This window comes from Neophocaena asiaeorientalis, unplaced genomic scaffold, assembly GCF_003031525.2.
Source record: "Neophocaena asiaeorientalis asiaeorientalis breed wild unplaced genomic scaffold, Neophocaena_asiaeorientalis_V1.1 scaffold154, whole genome shotgun sequence".
Taxonomy (NCBI): Eukaryota; Metazoa; Chordata; class Mammalia; order Artiodactyla; family Phocoenidae; genus Neophocaena; species Neophocaena asiaeorientalis.
In genome coordinates this window covers 3471952-3483915 of record NW_020172982.1, presented here as the reverse complement: position 1 = coordinate 3483915, position 11964 = coordinate 3471952, and positions in this window count along the sequence as shown.

Here is an 11964-nt window from a genome sequence, read left to right as displayed (position 1 = left end):
TATGGAAAAGGAACTTCCCCAGAGAGGAGGATGGCTTGGCAACCACCTTGAAATATGTCCAAATTCCCTATATTTCCCATCAAGATTGACGCCTTGCTTATATTTCCAGGAAAGTTAAGACAGTGAAATCTCACGTACTCACATTACATATATATGTATTGTGTAGCTGCTGTACATACATAACATTTAGGAAATGGCTGCATTTATTTCTCAGAAATAAATGCAATAACCCGCTGATCTTTGGAAAATACTACTGTGATTAGACAGACACTCATTTTTGAAACTTTATGGAAGAAACGAGACACTCGTGGCCACTGCAGATCCTTGAGGCCACCATAGGTAATGACAGTCTCAGAATGCTCTTTACTGCTTGAGGATCTTCAAAAACAGGGTCACCCGTAATGTGAGAGATGTTACTTAGGAAATTTGAAGGCAGGAGAGGAGTAAACAATTTTACAAATTGGGCATGTGAGCCAGAGATGTAGAATTATACTACAGCTGGCAGATAAAAATAAAAACTTGTGGTATACACCTCAAAGTTTCACGTTTTCTATTTTCTTCCGCGTGTCACATATGCATGTATACATTATGCATATACAATAGGTAATTATATTACAGACTCCCATCTAGCCAACACACTGACTCCATCATCTGAAGGCTAATCTGGGTCAATTGTCAAACAATCAACCGTTCAGTTTTCATTCTTGTGTTCAATGCTCAGCTCCCGTGACAGCTGAAAAAGCTGACTTACCCTGAAACTGGCTGAATTGGTGATTCTCAACCAGACAAGCCCAGCCATGCAAAACGTCCTTTTTTTTTTTTTCCTTGTCTACTACGTTTCATTGGATGACATGTAGACAGAAAACCCAAGCAAGGAAAAGCGGGAATTATGTCAGAGATTTAGGGCATTTCTGCATATGCTTATCTCAGAGTTGCATGGTTATATGAGTGCTTTATTTCCACACAATACTTAGTAGGTCACTATTCTAGTACCTGTTGAATCAATAAGCATACAGTCCATCCCTTTCCTGATTAAACCCTTTGTGGTTTTCTACATCCTTGCCGCAGGGTCATGACTGCCTCCAAGGTACCTGCCGTCCCTCATTCTGTACCACTTTCCTCTGCCTCTCTTACCTCCTGTCCCCATGCTCCTTTTTTCTTCTGGGCCTTTGCACCTGCTGTGAACTATGCCTGGGATACTTGTCCTTTATTTTTCTTTAATTTGAAATTCTCCATACTCTTCAACGTAGACGTCATGTTCTCCAGAGTCCTCTCCAGCCTCTCTTTCTGCCCATCGGAGGTTCAGGGGGTCTTATTGCTGACAGTTTCTTTAGAGCAGACTCTCCACACAGCTTTTACTAAGGTGAAATATATATATATATATTTTGGTTTTTTCCCCTCCAGAAAAACTGGTCTGGTTATTTAACTAATGCAACATTATTTTCAAAGATATGTGATGTATATTTTAGGTACTAAAGTGCATGATAAATTACTCACTTTAAAAGGATCTCTCAAGCAATTTTATACTTCAAAATTATGCAAGTTCCTTAAAGCTAATGGATTTCTTCATGCTCAGATTAATTAGGGTCTTTTTCTCCTCTAGTTTTTTTTTTTCTTGTTCCTTTTTATTGAAGGTGAAGAGAAAACTTTCCACTACCTAGAAACCCTTGTGAAACTTTTATTGTCTTTTTTAAAAATAATGACACCTTCTAGAAAAGACAAAATGCTGAGTGATTACCTTTCTTGAAAAGAAAGAGGAGAGCATCATGATTGAGTATCTCCTGGCAGACCTGACAGCTCTGAGCCATCACTCTTACTCAGACAGAGTACACGGACCGGGGCATTCATTTAAATTCTCAGCTTTCCTTTCTTCCCATTAATTCCTAAATCAACAAGTCTCTGGAGAAAAGGTGGGTTTTCTTTCTCAATTATCCAGTGATTTCAAGGGCTTCTTGGGGCATCAGCATACTGTCTTCTTTGGGAAATTAGTTTTCCTTGCCTTTAGGTACTTGGGACTTAAGTTTATACCACCAAGTATATACTGAGTACTTCCTCAATGACAGTGTCACAGGATGGGTTCTCCGGGAAACAGACAGAGATGAAGGTTAGCAGGTAGAGTGTTTATCTGGGAGCACTCTGGCTTGGCTCCGTGGGAGGGAGAAGAGGAATTCGACTAGAGAGAAAAAGAAGTTGAGCTGGGATGCACGTCCAAAGACAGCTTTGGATGCTCTAGCACTTAAATGGCCCCACTCCACCGAATTGTCCCAAATTGGTCTGAGATGGCCAGGACGTTTATTTCCACATTGATCACTGATGCGGTCCACCACAGGGGGAGAAAGCTTAGCAACGCAGCTCCCAGCATCTGAGACAACACCTGAAGAGGCTGGCAGGTGAAGGCCTTCTGTCTGAAGCATTCCTAGCAGCTGAGCAACAATTCTCATTTTAGGGAGATCTGGGAGGTGTGTCATGGGCAGGCGTTATAAGAACACTCAGTGGCAATAAAATAAACGAGACGTATTAATTCTTCCAAATGAGATTTCACATTATAAACAGGAAGACATACCAAGGAACTTTATCAAGGGATAAATCACGTTTCTCTCAAGGCATAAAAAAAGTTAGTCACTAATTATGAACTTGGCAACCATCCTAGAGAAGGCTCATCCTTGCTGGTCAATTAATGACTTAGTGATCAAACTGTGCAGTACTTTGTGCATTTTGGATTTTTAAAGTTTTTTTTTATTATGTATTATATCAGATCTACCACTGTAGGAGTGGAGATTAAGGGTTTATGTTGTTTTGTATTTCATAATATTTCTTCAGATAAATCTCTCCTATAAAACAAACAAAGAAAGAAAACGATTAAGGATGACAGATAATCGAAAACAAACTTATGGTTACCAAAGGGGAAACGTGGGCTTGGGGGGGTGGCGGGGATAACTCGGGAGTTTGGGATTAACGTACACACACTACTGTATATAAAATAGATAAACAACAAGGACCTACTGTACAGTGCAGGGAACTATACTCGATACTCTGTAATAACCTATATGGGAAAAGGTCTAAAAAAGAGTAGATATATGTGTGTGTATAACTGATTCACTTTTGCTATACAGCAGAAACAAACACAACATTTAAATCAACTATAATCCAATAAATTTTTTTTAAAAGTTCTCATTACAAGAAAAAAAGATTCTGTAACTATATATGGTGACAGATATTAACTAGATTTATTGTGGTGATCATCTCACAATATATACAAATATCAAACCACTATGTTGTACACCTGAACTAATACAATGTTATGTCAATTATATCTCAATGAAAAAAAAAAAAAAAGATGAGCAGCATTTCAGTAGGTTAAAAAGGTATGAAGAAGGGCCTGCCAGATGCAGGGGAGATGGTGATACCAGACAGAGAGGAATATGAGTTGGTAGATAAAGGTAGAAATTTGATCACAAGATAGAGAAGGGTAGAGAGAGTGGTGGAAGGGAAGAACAGATTGGAACAGCTGAATGCAGTAGCAGAGACCCTCGAATAAAATCCTAAAGATATCGGAAAATGCAAAAGAAGGGAAAAAGAAAATGTTTCATAAGAAGGAACGAAACTGGGTCATTTGCAGAGACGTGGATGGACCTAAAGACGGTCATACAGGGTGAAGTAAGTCAGAAAGAGAAAAACAAATATTGTATGTTAACACATATATGTGGAATCTAGGAAAATGGTACAGATGAACCTACTTGCAAAGCAGAAATAGACATAGAGAACAAAGGGGGGAGAGGGGGTGGGATGAATTGGGAGATTGGGATTGACATATATACACTACTATGTATAAAATAGATAACTAGTGAGAACCTACTATATAGCACAGGGAACTCTACTCAGTGCTCTGTGGTGACCTCAATGGGAAGGAAATCTGTGAGGGAAGGGATATATGTATACACGTGGCTGACTCACTTTGCTGTAGAGCAGAAAGTAACACAACATTGTAAAGTAACACAACATTGTAAAGCAACTATATGCCAATAAATAATTAAAATAAAACAAAACAAAAAAGTCATAATTTTAAAACAACGTGACTTCAAATTGAAGTTCCATGAAAGATTTTAACAAGTGGATACTGTTTTCTGCATCTATTGACATATTTTTTAAAATCCCAAACTTAGAAGCTTAGAACAATAATAAGTTATCATCTCTCACACTGTCTCTGGGTCAGGAATTTGGGAGTTTCTCAGTTAGGTGGTTCTGACTTGGGGTCTTTCGTGAGTTGCATTTAAAATGTCGGTTATAGCTGCAGGTATCTGAAAGTTTGACCCAAGTTGAAGAATTCACTTCCAAGGTGGCCTACTCACATGCCTGGAAACTTGATGCTAGGAAATGCTGGAAATCTCAGTCCCTTGTCATGTGTCCCTCTTTGTAGGGTTTACTGAGTGTCCTCATAGCAGGGCAAGTCCCCTCTCCTAGAGGATGTGATCCAAGAGAAAGAAACCAAAGCCGCTTTGCCTTTTATGACCTCATCTTGAAAGTCACACCTTGGTCATGTCAACAGCATCCTATTAGTTGCTCAGGTCAGCCCTACCCAAAATGGGAATGGGCCACACAAGAGTGTGGATACTGGGAAACACGAATCCATCACTGGGGCCAATTTTGGAGGCTGGCTCCACACATGAAGAAAGAGGACACATTACTGGTATTTTTTCATTAGAGCCCACCACGGATGTTGAGCTACTGGTGAGTTGCTTTTCTGGTTCTCTGTGGCTATCCCACAGGACTGAGTTGACTTTCATATGGTCAAAAGGTGATGACATTTTACAAAATCATTCCATTTTCTTTTTAGTAAATTAAATTATGGCCAGCATTGAAAAAACAATGCAAAAACAGCATATAAGTAAAATTATACTTAAAATATACACGTATTAAACCAATCTTTCCAAAATATGACTGACGGTGAGGGCCGGTACTGTCGTTGAATGATCACTTGCTTTGCTGTATCAGTTAAACCCAGTGGTCGGTGAAAATGTGTAGATTTGTTGCATTATGTCCTATACTGTATTTTGTTAGCACAGTTCATGATGATGAATTAAGAATCACTATTCATGAAAAGAATAGAAAGAGAAACATGACCTTTTCTTTCAGATACGTATTCTGTGAATAGATTTTAAAGCAGTTTCACGGTTGGGAACAGAATAGATATTTATGTTTTCTGTGACTTTGTAATCGTAAATAGGAAATGCGAGGGTTACTTCCATGTTAGAGTAGCAACAATAATGTCTGTCTGCATCAAAGCTCCCTACCACAAAGGTGAGCCTTTGTTTACCTTTTGGAAATGCTTTTCCAAGAGGCTGTGGGTAGCCGTTTCCAATACGGAGAAGTCCATTTGATCAGATAGCAGCAAAACTGATGAAAAGCATCATGGAAGTGACAGCAAGATTAATTAAGTTCCTTCAGCTGTATTCACGTATGGCCGTGCAGAGTTCCTTTGGGTACTGCCACAGTTAAATGGTGTTCATGGTGATAAATACTGTGGATTTCCAGGACTGACATTTTTGAGTCAAGGATAAAAAATCACATGCGGTCATTTTATCCACCGAAAGGATCAGAGATGAGCCCTTAGGATTGTTTCTACGTTTGAGCAAAGCCAAGATTGAAACTGAGATATGATTAAAAGAATGTTGAAACTGGAATCGTTTGTTTTCCTTTACACATTTCCTTCATGTGTTTTAGACGTTTGACAGAGGGAGCCGAACAAATTTCCATCTACTGTATTTGACTTGAGGCGCAGAATTATACACACTTGGAAGCACTTTCAATTTCTTTGAAAGTGAATGTATGCAAAGTTGGGGGCACACTGCATTGTCTCTGTGCTCACTCTATAGTGTTATTATCACGGTATATATAAAAATGGAATGTCCATGACCTAAAGCATCCAACTTTACTTGACCTGTACTCAATTTACCTTGAAATATCTTTTTTTTTTTTAAAGCAAAAGAAGAAATTCAATATGATGTTTTCTTCTTCCATTTGGTTTACAAGCACATTTGTTGCGGGGAGAGGGCTGATCCTCAAATTGCTCCCCAGAAACCATAAATGAATTTTATTTTAAGAAAAATCGGAAACCTCTGGAGCGTATAAGATCTCTCAACCGGCTCTACAAGATGTATTAACTCATGGTAGGGTGTCACCAAATATCTTGGGAGGCATATTATTACATTTCTGCCCTTGGAAACACTTTAAGGTTCACTCACATATTCATTCAGTAGACACTTCCTGCATCACGTGTCGCTTCAAACCCTTTAATCTGGGATGTGAGGTCACATCCAACGTAGGCTCTGTGTTTTCCTCTCCAGCTTCACTTGGCATGAAAATCTTTCATGGAACTTCCTCTTGAATGCTCTTGGGTTTTTTTTTGTCCCCCAGACCTACCATTCACAACTCCACCCTTGCTTTATGTCATTTGCCAATGTCTGTGTTTTATCAATCTGGGCCAATAATAAAGATTGAACTTAAGTGCCACCTCTTCTCTGCAGCTTTCCAGGTTTGCCTTGAAGCCATTATAATTTCATCTTTTACCAAGCCCTTACATACATGTCCTAGATTATTCGTTTGTCATTTACTTGATACTACCTTTTTTTTTAACTTATATTTTTGTATGAATGCTTCATCTCCTTAAATAAGACACCAAATGCTTTGAGAAGCAGAGCAGTAGCTTAAATATTTGAGTTCAGTGTGTTGTTATATACGATCTTCACTTCTTTTTTTTGCCACTGATGATGATAGTTATAATAATTAAACTTCCTACGAGTGAGGCACCAAAGTATGTGGACTGGGGACTACCAAACATATGATGTGGTGTCCGTTGATTTTTGGAGAAAATATCTACATAGATACAAAGCAAGAGGTCAGTCAGCCTTATTAAAAGCTAGATAAAAATGTGAACACATTCCTGAAGGGCTTTGGAGGGGAAAAAAGAAAATAAGAAAGGGAAAACGTGACAGGGAGCTAATCCGAGAGACTTCAGAAAGGGAGCTTGTGATGCTTCCTGTTATAAGGGAATCAGGACAATCTGTCAACCAGGGTAAATGTGCTAATAAAAGGCACCTGTAAGAGCAGCTGGGGTTTGATCAGCTTTTCCCAGATTCTTCTCTGACTAAACTGTTCTTGACTCTGGTGATACTTGGCTCCCGTATTGGATTCCTGACCCGCTCTACCCACAACATTTCTGATTTGTCTTTTGCCTAATGGCTGATCAGCCCTCCGGTTCCTGGCTGGCCTTTCCTCCCAGCTTTGGGATTCTCTCTTCACTCTAAGATCGCTCTTGAAGTCTCCTCCTTGTCTATGGAATTCTGATACTCGTCTCCAACCGCAGCAAAGGTTGCTGCTTCCTAAGTCATGGATGTTAACGGCACCCTCCAGTCACTAACCCAATCTGCCATGCCCTTGGTGTGCACTTCTGCTATATTCTGAGGTATGTTAAAATACTAAAGGAATTGATATTTATCTATTTCTCCCATGACTCCAAAGAACCTTCGTTCTACTTCAGGGATATGGATAACTGGGCTGCTTATTGAAATGCAATCTAATAAATACTGTAATAAAGTTTTGCAAACAATGTTTGGGAGCACATTAGGGGAACACGTGAGTCAGACATAGCCTAGGGAACACTTCTTAGAAAATGAAATATCTGAGCAGTTTTGGGTGGTGAATACAATTATTTAGACAGATAAAGGGGAATAGGAAAGGGCATTCCTGGTAGAATATAACTATATTCTCGGTAGCATCAGGACAGAGCATCATATGGAAGACTTTTGAGATATTTATTCATTCAAATAAATAATAAATCAATACAAATAAATATTTATTTCATGTCTCTTATTGTTGAGACACTTTTTGAGGCACTGGATACAGTATGAACGTGGTAGATATGCCCCTGCCCTCATGTCCATTCTGTTGGGGGTGAAGAAGCAATAAACCATAACCAATGAATGAATGAGATGAAGGATGTTTTAAGTCTTCCTCTGCATGAGACAAAGCTGGAAGATGTTCCAGATCCTACTGGATAAGTTAAGCTATGGAAACCGCAAGAATGTAAGCACCATGTAGACAGATTGTCTGTAATTTCATCAATGTACTTTCAGCACCTAGAACAGTGCTTGGCACATGAGTACCCGATAACTATTTTTTGAATGAATAAACATGCCCAGGCCACAGCCAGCTCCAGGGTAAGAATTCTGAGAGGGTTCTCAATGCCAGTTAGTAAATCTTGTAAAAAAGCCCATGTTAACTGACCACATATAGAAGGAATTTATTAGACGATGTCTCCAAGGTTAGGGAATTTCAGATATGTAGAATTTTAGAATATTATAGTATTTATAGAATTTTTCTTCTTATCACAATATTAGCACTTCTTTTCCTGTAGGCTATTTATTACCCAGATTAAAGTCCCTAGGCATTTAATTTCAATGGAAGCATCAAGTAGGAATCAATGAATAAAAATGAGTTATGAGTGTGTAGTCATGTCTACACCATCTACAAAATTCTGAGCAAAACACTACACAGATTAGTTGCACTTGTCGTTTGTTCTCATATAGACAAATTAGTTATTTCTCCACCTTTCAACCTGTTTTGACATTGGGTGGAGGTAGATTAGACGGAGGCAAACTCAGGCTTAAAATAAATAGCCTTCCATCAAATGTCATTCATATGTCAACAAATATTCACTCAACAGATTATCGTGCTTTTAATAAATATTCAGTCACCAGATACGCACATACTTGGTCTCTCGCACTTATAATTCCCCAGGGCTCAGTGTTGACCCTATTCTACTTTTCCATCTATATTCCCTTGGAGGTATCACCTGGTCTCATGGATTTAATCACCATCTGTAAGATTATGATTTTTTTAATTTGAAAATACAACTTTTTATTTGTTTATTGCTTTTTTTCCTCTCTTTTTTTAATTGAAGTATAGTTGATTTACAACGTTGTGTTAGTTTCAGGTGTACAGTAAAGTGATTCAGTTATACATGTATATATACATATATATATGTATATATGTATTTTTTTTTAGATTCTTTTCCCTTATAGGTTATTATAAAATATTGAGTATAGTTCCCTGTGCTCTACCGTAGGCCCTTGTTGGTTATCTATTTTATATAGATAGATATATAGAGTAGTGTGTATTATGTTAATTGCAAACTCCTAATTTGGTAGCTGTAAGTTTATTTCTGTGTCTGTAGGTCTATTTCTGTTTTGTATATAAGTTCATTATAAATGCTGGAGAGGATGTGGAGAAAAAGGAACCCTCCTACACTGTTGGTGGGAATGTAAATTGGTGCAGCCACTATGGAGAACAGTCTGGAGGTTACTTTAAAAACTAAAAATAGAGCTACCATATGATCCAGCAATCCCACTCCTGAGCATATGTCTGGGGAAAACCATAATTGGAAAAGATACATGCATCCAAATGTTCATTGCAGCACTATTTACAATAGCCGAGACATGGAAACAACCTAAACGTCCACTGACAGATGAATGGATAAAGAAGATGTGGTACATATATATATACAATGGAATATTACTCAGCCATTAAAAAGAATGAAATAGTGCCACTTGCAGCAGCGTGAATGGACCTAGAGATTATCATACTAAGTGAAGTAAGTCAGACAGAGAAAGACAAATATCATATGATATCACTTATATGTGGAATCTAAAAAAAATGATACAAACAATGACTTTAAATACGAAGTTCAAGCATCTCCCCTGAACTCCATACTTATATAGCCCAACTGCTAGGGAACATTTCCACTTGAATATTATAATAGGACTCAAACTAAATAGGCCCTGCATTGACTACCTCCTACCCCACCACCCAAACATGTTTTTCCACAGTCTTCTCATCAGTTAGTGGAAAGTTCACCTTCCAATTGCTGAGTCTCCAAATTTCAAATAATCTATTACTCTTTTTTTTTTTTTTCCTCTTCCATCACTTTCCCAACTCATCAAGAAATCCTATCGACCCATTTTGTCACATGTATAGATTCCAATCACTTTTTACTATCTCCACTGCTCCTACCCTGGTCTAAGCCACCATTTCTTTCCTCGATTATTACAAAGGCTTCCTAAGTGGTCACCTGTGTTTTCCTTTGCTCCCTTTTATCCATTCTCCATGCATCAGCCATAGTGAACCTGTTAAAATATGTCAAATTACGTTACTCCAAAGGCATTCTATACAAGTCGGAATAAAAGTCTAAATCTTTATGATATGGCCAACCGAAGTCCTACTGAATTAGGCTGCGTGTAACCTATTTCACTTCAACTATTAATATCCTCCTCAGTACCTACTTCCTCTCTAGCGCATTGACCTTCCTGCTCTTCCTGGTAACCCTGAGGCACGTCCCCCATTGCCTTTTGCACTTTCTGCGGTGTTATTTATCCATCACCTAGTACAATGCATGGCACGAAGTAGACATTCAAAAGATATGGAATGTATTCAGTAAACATGGAATGAATGAATAGATAAATAATGGAATCATTCATTAAATACTGATTTATACTAGGTCTTGGAGATTTATATGTTTAAGTGCTCAAGTAGGACTTAGAAAATATGCTATCTGAGAACAAAATGGGAGCAGTACCTCCTTCACTCTTGAGGTTAGGAAAGGTTCTCAGAAGAAATAATACTTGAACAAAGCCCCAGAAGTTGAATAGGAACTGTCCAGATAAAGACAGCAGGTAAGAGGAGTGTAGTCTTCAGGGGAACTGTAGTCCTGCAGTGGGATTGGAGTGAAGCTTGTGAAGGATCAAGCATTCACAAGTGGAAAAGTAATCAGGGGCTAGTTGTGAAAGGCCCTATGTACCCTGGTAGGTGAAATAGACAATGAAGAGTCTTAAGCAAGGGAGTGAGTTGATCACATCTGTTTTAAAAAGATAATAATGGATCTAATAGGGAGCATGGGTTGGCCTTGGGCAAGCCTGGAATAAGGAACATTGGATAAAACTTTACTGCGGATACATAAGGAAGAGATGAAAGTGGACAAAACTAAGACGCAGAGGAAGGCAACATAAACGGGCTCTGCTAAGTCAGGGCTGCATGAGTGCTGCATTCAGCTATGATACAGGACAAGCAAGCTCACACACTGTGGTCTGCAGGACCACCTGGCATCTGTATTGCATGGAATGTGAGAACAGCTGCTGCTAAGCATGGACACACTCAATTTGTGTAAACAGTTTGCATCAAACACCATCAGTCTCAAAGATTTGCCTGCAGGCACATAGGAAAGTATGATGTTTTACGCAGAGTAAGGTGGTACTCGGTTATGTTCATTCATTCATTCATTCACAAATGTTTATTGAGTAGCAGCAAGTACCAGATACCCTTGTAAGGATGGTGGAGACAGCAGTGAACAACAAGGAAAATCCCTGCCCTCGTGGAGATGATATTCCGATGGAGAGAGATCAAAATGAACAGATGTCCACAGTAGTGGGTCAGATGGTGATACATGTTATGGAGACTTAAGAGGGTGGTGAGGGGTTAGGAAAAGCCAGGGGAAGGAGGAAGGAAGTCTGAACTGTTAGAAGGGAGACTGGGAATGACTACCCTGACAAACCTTTGAACAAGGCTTTCAGGAGACAGGAGAATCCAAGCAGGCAGCTCTCCGGATATCTGAGCAAAGGGAAAAGTCACATCTTTCCATGATGTTTTCAGTCCAAATATGTGACTGGTTTTAGGGCATCCTTTGTCTTACTCGTGAAAGGTCTATTTCTACCTTATTCCCCCTCAGAATTTCTCAGCTTCTCATACTTTCTGAGAGACAGAGAAAAGCCACTGGTGTGAACGAGGTCCTTCCCTGGGAGCTGCTGGGTCCTCTCCTGGGGGGTGACATATGGGCACATCTCTCAGGCACGGCTGTCATGTCCACAACCCTACGTCTAGCCAACCTCAGCTGTGCCTTTGTTTAGATGTTATTTT